The following is a 9,530-nucleotide window of genomic DNA, read 5'->3' as shown; positions in this document are numbered from 1 at the left end:
ATACACAAGAGAAAATGAGAAATGGGAGTACCAGAATAAACATAGATTGTTTGAAACTTTGTAATTGGTAGCATTGGTTTGTCTAAGAATCACCACTGAAGAAACTTTCTTTGGTTGAATGAAGATTTTGCAGGGAAATTAGGCAATATTGTTGTTTAATGTGAAAACGACTATCCGTTTTCAATTAAATGAAAATTGATTACCGTTGGCAGATGAACAAATGCACACATTAACAATTACATGGAAATACATGGCGACAAACCTTGTTAACTGGCGAGGATTATAGTGGATGATAAGTATGACATAAAGACAACGAAAAGATAATGGAGTGAGAAATTTGGTGGAGGGAATAGTCAAAAAATGGAGGCAGTTTGCTGGGGGGGTAGCGAAGAGGTAAGCGGTAACCGGGGAGGGGGTGTGCAATTCATAAGCTCTCTACATGCCAGCTCATGTGGTTTCAGGGAAACCGCCCATTGTGGACATCCCCCCCCTTCCTTTATCTGTCGAGCACACGGGGGTGGGGGTTCGTAATTAAACATTGACCGTTGATTGTTATAGAGAGAATTGCCACCGTTGAGATCATTGCAGTTTTTAATCAAGCACCTTTATACATTTATTTATTAAAATAAAAAATACATTGTGACATCATAATATTTGCGAACAAAATTATTACAAAGTGCATAAAAATAAATCTTTTGGGGATTTTTAATGAAAAATTTGAAATTTTCGCTACAACAACTATCATCCACGATTTAATAGAAACACCATTGAGACACCATTGAAGTTGCAACCTCAACTTTGGAATAACAACTTATGTAAGGAAACAAAATCTCAGACAATACTACAAGCTTTTAAATGCAATTTGCAAATAGAAAACATTACATAGACCACTATTTGAAATATGTAAACGATTAGAAAAGGCTCCTATCGATATCAACAAATAACTTATTTCCTTTCTCCGCCAATGATTTCAAAATGCTTGTCTACTCATTTCCATATAAATCACCACCTGTTACCTTTTTGCGTCTGACATATGTGACAAAATATTTGTATCGAAGATAAAGCTAACATACATATCTTTTTATTGCTCCAATGTCTCTCCTGTCATTAGTATTTATTATTATTATTTTATTTTATTTTATTTTTATTAATTCACAAATGTAACAATCGGAACGAAGTGAGTTAATTTTTGTTTGTCTCACTGCAAATAGTGTTTTTTCCTTACTATACTAGATATTTCAAATGCTTGCAGACTCGTTTCCCCAAAAATCACCACCTACTACTATTTTGCATCTGAAACACGTTACAAAGATAAATCTTCCATCGAGATTTATTATCATCCTGATGTTTGTCTTTTGATTGATAGAAGACATCGATGCCGGTAAATACTAGTTCTCACAGCATTCAATTCACCGACTACGCACCTACCCACATATTCAGTCAATGTACCTGTGTATAGATGGAATAAGAAAACCACAAAAGCATTAAAACATCAAGTCTAAAAACATGATTTTCAAACCATTAAAATATTAATACTAACATATACTTTCAACATAACACAAATGCATATGTGTGAGACTGCATAGCAAACCCATTGTGTAGAATAAGCTCTCAAGTTTTCATTGTATGAACCTCCACACTCTGCACAATCTATTAATAATAAAATAAACACTAGTCCTGTATTAGACTGCAAATGAAGAAACATGATTTTCAAAGCATTAAAATATTAATACTAGTGTATACTTTCAAAATATCACAAATGCATATGTACTTTCAACCTTTCATTGTGTAGAATAAGCACTCAAGTTTTCATTGTACGAATCTCCACACTCTGCACAATCTATTAATAATCAAATAAACATTGGTCCTGTATCGGACTGCGAACGATAGAAACATGATTTTCAATGCATTAAAATATTAATACTAGCATATACTTTCAAAATATCACAAATGCATATGTACTTTCAACCTTTCATTGTGCCAACATCTGCACTTCGCAGAATTTATTAAAAATAAAATAACCATTAGTCTTGTGCTAGAGTGCGAACAAATCTTTCAAGTTTTCATTGTGTGAACCTCCACACTCCGCAATATCTACTAATATCAAATTTCATGTGTACTAACTCCAAAAGAGTTAAAAGCACATTACGGTTAAAATATCCTACCACACATCCCTCATTCCACACAAATTCAAATCACAGTAAAAGCTTCACACAGGGAAACATGGGAGTGTTTCATACATTGTGTAGTTATGCACACATAGACCAAACTTTTCATGACACAAATTGACCCAATTGACTCACCCGTATCATGGTTCACATGTTCGTTTTACCACACAACACTTCTTCCTCACACAGATTGAAAACACAGTTTATGTAATATTGCATAATATGAGTATCTTTTATAGTCTAATGGTTACGATAATTGTTACATAAACAACATAAAACTAATATCTAAGATATGAAATCACTCCATCTTTCGAACAATGCATATACTTCGTTCTCCCGCACATACTCTATCCTCCGCACAGTAAAAGCTCCGCACATGGAAAGCACCTGCAACCGCATCAATTTGGCATAATTGAGCAGAGTAGTAACAACAGGACCCTTGTTCTCCCGCACATACTCCATCTCCACACAACAAAGCTCCACACAAGCAAACATAATAATATTAATTGGAGGTTTGTTTAGCCACCACTCCCCCTCTCATGCCTAACTGCATCAATTCTCGCATCATTGACCAGAGCAGTGTCAGCGTTAGAGCACTCATTATGCAAAGGACCCCGTTCTCCTGCACATACTTCGTCCTCCGCACATTAAAAGCTCAATACAAGGAAACATAACAATATTAATTTGAGATTTGTTTAGCCCCCCCTGGGGGTCTATGCAAACAACCTTAAACTGCATAAATTATCGGATCATTGAGTAGAGCACTAACATCAGAATGTCAATGCCAAAGCACTCACCAACGCAATGACCACTTACAAAATTACTTTGATTTTATTTTTAAAGTGAATTGTCAAGAACTAACAAATACCAAAAATAAAATGCCCTCCACCAAGGGAATTACATCCCATCAAGGCTTCCTCAACCAATAATTTCGATTTACTGAAAATTTGGAAATTATTTTTGAATTTATGCAAAAATAGAAATATTAAGCATTTTCCTGAAACTTTGGTTAAAATTGCAAAAACACAATGAAATAAGGCATAGTCAATGTAACTCGACCATGAGGCAAATGTTATAGTCCCTGGTGAAGTAAGGACTAATAAGATTTACTGAAAATCTGGAAATTATTTTTGAATTTATGCAAAAATAGAAATATTAAGCATTTTCCTGAAACTTTGGTTAAAATTGCAAAAACACAACGAAATAAGGCATAGTCAATGTAACTCGACCATGAGGCAAATGTTATCGTCCCTGGCGAAGTAAGGACTAATAACAAGTGAAAGGACGAAACACATTCATTGTCAAAAATATTATAGGTTAATGCCACTTGGCATTCATTCCCATGAACCATACAACAATAATTACCCATAACCGTAACTTACTAACATGCAATTATGTTAAGGAGCATGGACATAATGAGAAAAGAAAGTTGTAAATTGATGCAACACTTTCATATGAACACCAATGAATGTTAATCATGATTTTATAAAAAAGGTGTGCATATTGTGTTAATTAGGTAAGCCAAGCCATTTTCATTGTGCTATTTATGTCAATGTATTATTGGATGCTACTTACTTTTTCAACTAGTAGATTATAGAATTAGTTATTCAAAAATAACATTGATTATTTTTTAAATCATAAAATTGATAATTTGTTAGAATGATTTACATTAGGCTCAAATCAAGAATACATCTAATAGTATGTAAAGTTAGATATACTAATAACTTCTAACTTAGTAAGGGTTGAGGTATTTTAAGGTGCACCAAAGTGGACTTTATTTAGGAGGTGTATACCTTTATAACCTTATCAATATGAGACATAATTTCTTCATAAATTTGAACTTAGACCATCTTGCCAAAGCACCTTAACCCAACTCACAAGTGATTATTAATAATCACTTAACATTTTGGTATATTTGGCTTACATGCTTTTGGATATACTCTTGGTGTTATAGTTGTTGAGAATTCAATAGGGAAATGAATATTTTAATTCTCTTAACTTGATAACTGTTTGTGTTACCTTTTTACTTATTAGCTTTGTTCGTTATTATTCCAATGTGCAATACATCAAACAGTTACCAAAATAGTAAGAGCAGTGACACAGTATATAGGCTGCAAGTCAGGGCCAAAACCCCTCCTCTTGAGGGGAAAACCTGTAAATCTCTTCTTTATATTTCAAAGATTTCAATTGATGAATACCATGACCTAGAATCGGACAAATACCCTCCAAGATCAAGTCTACCACAACCTCCAACTGTAATATCTTCGACCTCCCAGTAGATCCGAAAATTCTTCTCCCTAGCAATTGTTGCTGCTCCTTTAGGAGACTTCGATCTCCCTCTAATAGCCTTCATATTGACTTTGCTTGCCTTGACTTGAGTCCTAGGGCTAGTAGGATGCCCTAAGAGACCTTCACTTGCATTCCCTTCTCTTCTCCTTCAAAATTTAACCCTAGAAGATCCAACGCCGAAAAACCCTAACTTTGACCTTCCCAGAAGAATAGATAAGGCCCAGAAGCTTCGACTTCCCCTTCTTTGCACTCCCTTCTTAACTTCTTCTTCTTTTGCTTCTTCACATAAGAGGTGAGTGAGAGTGAGTGATCCAAATGGGGGACGAGTTCCTGTTATATATAGGCTTCTTCAAGGTTGGATGTGGCTCTTCATTTAGGCCAACTTGATCTTGGAGGTATTTTGACACTTAAAAGACAAAATAATTTTTTCTTTACACTTTACAATGTGCCCATATGGTCTTCAATATATGACAATGACTCTTATACCTAGGATAAACCCTAGAAGCACTCAATGGGAGCTTGACCTATAAAATAAAAGAACTTGAGCATGAAACCCATGCTCCAATAATAATAATAATAATAATTTCTTTTCATTTTATATTTACAAGAATACATTTCATACTTATGAAGACCGAACCTAGATACACATTTTTCAACACTCCCTCTTAACTAAGGAGGTATTCATAAGAAGTACATGGTCATTCTCAATCTGAAGAGATCTCATAAGAATAATTAGACTGGTAACCCATCTGTCTAGCATCATATTAACCAACATTGTCACATGGCAAGGCCTTGACTAACAACTCTATCTCTCCACAATATCAAAGCACAATGTTGGCGCGACCAATGATATATATAGACACTATCATCATTGTCTCCCAAGGTACATACCCCACCCGGGTGTTCACATAGTATGACCTCCCATTGGACTATTCTTATCTTGGGTAGCTAATCCTCAAAGAATATCGGTCCATGAATAATCTTGTCTTGGATTCCCTACCACATTCCCAAAGAGTATCGAATGCCAGATGGTTACCCAATCCTCCATTCTTTCTTCCCAAGTGAAGACGAGAATGTAATGTCTATCTCTCCCTCTCCACTAGGGAGGAAAAATCCACCAAACCAAGCTTGTCCCTTAATTATACAAGCTTCTTCTACGGAAGTGATTTCGTTAATATTTCAGTTACCTGCTCATCAGTGGAGATATACCGTAGCAAAAACACATCATTTTGTACTAGCTCTCGAATATATTGATACTTGTTGTTGATATGCTTTGTCTTTCCATGAAACACTGGATCCTCAGAAAAACGAATACAACTGGTGTTATCACAAAGTATCCATTGTAGGTTTCATCAGTCCTTCAAACAAGTCGGATAGTAGTTTCCTTAACCAGATTTCTTCTTTGCTTACTTCACATGTTGCAACGTATTCAACCTCAACACCACTCAAAGAAAAAACGTCTTGCTTTCTGCTCATCCATGAGACCATGGAGGATCCTAAACTGAAAAGTCCTCCCGTAGTGCTTCTTCCATCCTATTCACTGCCTCCCCAGTTAGAATCTGTATACCCAATTAATTGGACATCATTCATTCTATCATATTTCAGACAATAGTTGATGGTTCCTCATAGATATCTCAAAATATGCTTTGCTGCTATCCAATGATCATGCTTCGGCTCCACTTGGAATTGACTGAGTACATTTACTACAAAACATATGTCTGGTCGAGTATTCACCAAGTACATCAATGAGCCAACAAGTTGTCTATACCTGGAAGGATTCACCGGGCTTGATTCAAAACTCCTTAGTCTCTTCAAGTTTGTGATCATCAAAGTGGTCATAGGTTTACATTCCATCATGTTGAACTTCTTTAGAATCTCGATCACATACTTTCCTTGACCCAAATAGACTTCATTTGGTCCTTGCCAAACTTCTAGTCCCAAATAGTAATGCATCAACCCAAGATCCTTCATGTCAAATTCTGCTGCTAGTTGCTTCTTACATTCTTCAATTTGACCTTCTACACCTGTCGAGAGAAGACCATATACATAAAGAAGAATAATTACAAGTTCATTGTTTACAACCTTAATATAAAGGTTCGAGTCAATTTTTTTTTGTGAAGCCTATTCTCTGTAGGTATGCATCCATTCTAGCATACCATGCCCTTGGTGCTTGCTTGAGGCCATATAATGCTTTCTTCAATCTGAAAACATATGCATTCCTATATTTGACTTCAAATCCCAAGGGTTGTTCTATATAGACTTCCTCATCTATAGTACCATTCAAAAACACAACCTTGACATCGATTTGGTGGATGTTCCATCCCATCGATGCTGCCAAAGAGACTAATGATCGAATTGTCATATATCTTGTTGTTGGAGCAAATTTTTCTTCATAGTTGATGCCTTCAAGTTGAGAGAACCCTCTAGCCACAAATCTAGCTTTATACTTATCTATACTTCCATCAAATGCATGCTTGATCTTACGGATCCACTTGGAAGTAACCACAGGTTTGTCTTCGAGCCTAGGTATGATCTCCCAGACTCCATTCTTCATTATAGATTGATACACTCATTCATGGCATCCTTCTATTGTCGATGTTCTACAACCTCTTCAAAGGTGGATGGTTCTGCTTCTATTAATTTTGTCATGTATGCAACATACCCATAATACTTCTTGGGTCTCTTACTTTCTCTAAATGATCCTTGTGCTGCCCCATGACCTTCTGCATCAAGTAGTGTGGATTTCAACCAATTAGGTATTTTCCTTGTTTCAGGAATGACCACGGGTTGAACAGGTTCACTTGGCCCTTCTTCTTCATGGTGTGATCCTTCTCCTTCCTTGTCGATTTCTTCCTCAAACATCAAAAGTTCTTCTTCATCAGAATCTATGGAAAGTTATTTTGACTTCTTGAATGCTATACTCTCATCAAATATGACATCATGACTAACTTCAATGTGATTGCCATCTCTCATATAGATTCTATAGGCCTTTGATGAGTTACTATACCTGACAAAAGTCCCCTTCATACCCAAAGGATCCAACTTATTTCTTTTGTCCTTTGGTATATGAATATCCATAAGACACCCAAAGATTCAAAGATGGTCTACAAATGGCTTTTTCCCAATGAACACTTCTTCTGGAGTCTTATTATCTATAGATCTGTGAGGACATCGATTTTGAATGTAGACCGTTGTCTTGTAGAAATTTTGAATAATTTAACACATATTCAATGGAGATTATCCTGATCATGTACTATTGTGGAATACATACACAATACATAAGCTCCTCTACGTTGATCATCAATTTAGCAGCATCAATAACAATAAAACATCAAGAGCATGCACACATTAACACAGTATGTAACCTGGGGAAAGCTTACAGCTGAAAACCCCACACTATCTGTATATTAATGATTGAGAACATGTAACATTACAAGGTACAATTCTTATCACAAGCAATCCAGTACCAGCTCCACCTGCTACACACAATACAACTCAAATCTGATCTCCAAATCTATTCCACTACTTGCTTGCCTCCACTGCTCAATACCTGCTCAAGAATCAATGAGAATGGATTAACCAAACTCGTATTTACCTCAAAAGAATCACTCACACTGGGAAAGACGTGAGCAGAGGCTATAATACTGGGCAATTACTGGGCAATACTCATTGGCATACTCAATTCCTTGATTGTGCAAATCCTCATGCACAACTATAGTCACAACTGATAGCAATCTGATCCTCTAACACCTGTCCCTGCTGAACTGAACATGCACTGACATGCAACTGAGTTAACTGACATATTCTATAGTTGCGTTATGAGTTAATAATTAGTTTAACAACTCATCATTAGTCTATTTGCAGTTAGACTAATTACAACTAGTTTAACCAAGTCAAACTGAACACAACTCCATCAACTCCATAATCAACTCCACCAAACTCAACTGATTGAGTTCTAACTGAAGTCATGCATGCAACAACTCCATTGACCCACAAAGAAAGCGTACTTCCTTCTAACAGCTGCATGTGCCACATCTGTAGCTCAAACTGAAGTGCTCCAAGAGAATAAGATCAAGTTTATAGTCCAAATATTATTATGAGACAATAATATTTGACTTTTCTATTTTTGACAACTAGTCTAAAAATAGACTTTGATCACTCCTGCTGTGATCACTCCTGCTGTGGTCACTCCTACTGTGATCATCCCTGCTGTGATCCAAAAATAGAACTTGCGCCATAATTTGCCTGCGGGCCCACTTAGCGAAGGCGACTCTTTTCACTAAACTCCATCATCTTGGCTTCGCTTGCCTTGACTTGAGTCTTAGGGTCAATAGAATGCCCTAAGAGACCTTCGCTTGCCTTCCCTTCTCTTCTCCTTCAAAATCGAACCCCAGAAGATCTAGTGCAAAAAAACCCTAACTTTGACCTTCCTAAAAGAATAGATAAGGCCCAGAAACTTTCACTTATTTGACTTCCTCTTCTTCGCACCCCCTTCTTAACTTCTTCTTCTTCTGCTTCTTCGCATAAGAGATTATTGAGAGTGAGTGATCCAAATGGGGACAGGTTCCTCTTATATATAGGCTTCTTCAAGGTTGGATATGGCTCTTCATTTAGGTCGACTTGACAACTCATTAGGCCGACTTGATCTTGGAGGTATTTTGACACTTTAAAGACAAAATAATTTTTTCTTTACACTTTGCAATGTGCCCATAGCGTCTTCAATATATGGCAATGACTCTTATACCTAGGAAAAACATTAGATGCACTCAATGGGTGCTTGACCTATAAAATAAAAGAACTTGAGCATGAAACCCATGCTCCAATAATAATAATAATAATTTCTTTTTTCATTTTATATTTACAAGAATACATTTCATACTTATGAAGACTGAACCTAGTTACACATTTTTCAACAATAGTGGTAGTCGTTGGGTTTGATCTTGGACCTCACGCATATTACTCCAACAAGTTACCAATTCACTATGGTAAAGAAAAGGAAATAATCAGTTAACGTTCTCCTCTTGGTAGAAGCCATTATCATAATGAAAAACAAATATCCCTTATTTCATGGTA

Source organism: Pinus tabuliformis, chromosome 5_1, assembly GCF_031772625.1.
Source record: "Pinus tabuliformis cultivar Carrire ecotype Pingquan chromosome 5_1, CPIR1, whole genome shotgun sequence".
NCBI classification, from domain to species: Eukaryota; Viridiplantae; Streptophyta; class Pinopsida; order Pinales; family Pinaceae; genus Pinus; species Pinus tabuliformis.
This window is presented reverse-complemented; position numbering follows the sequence as displayed.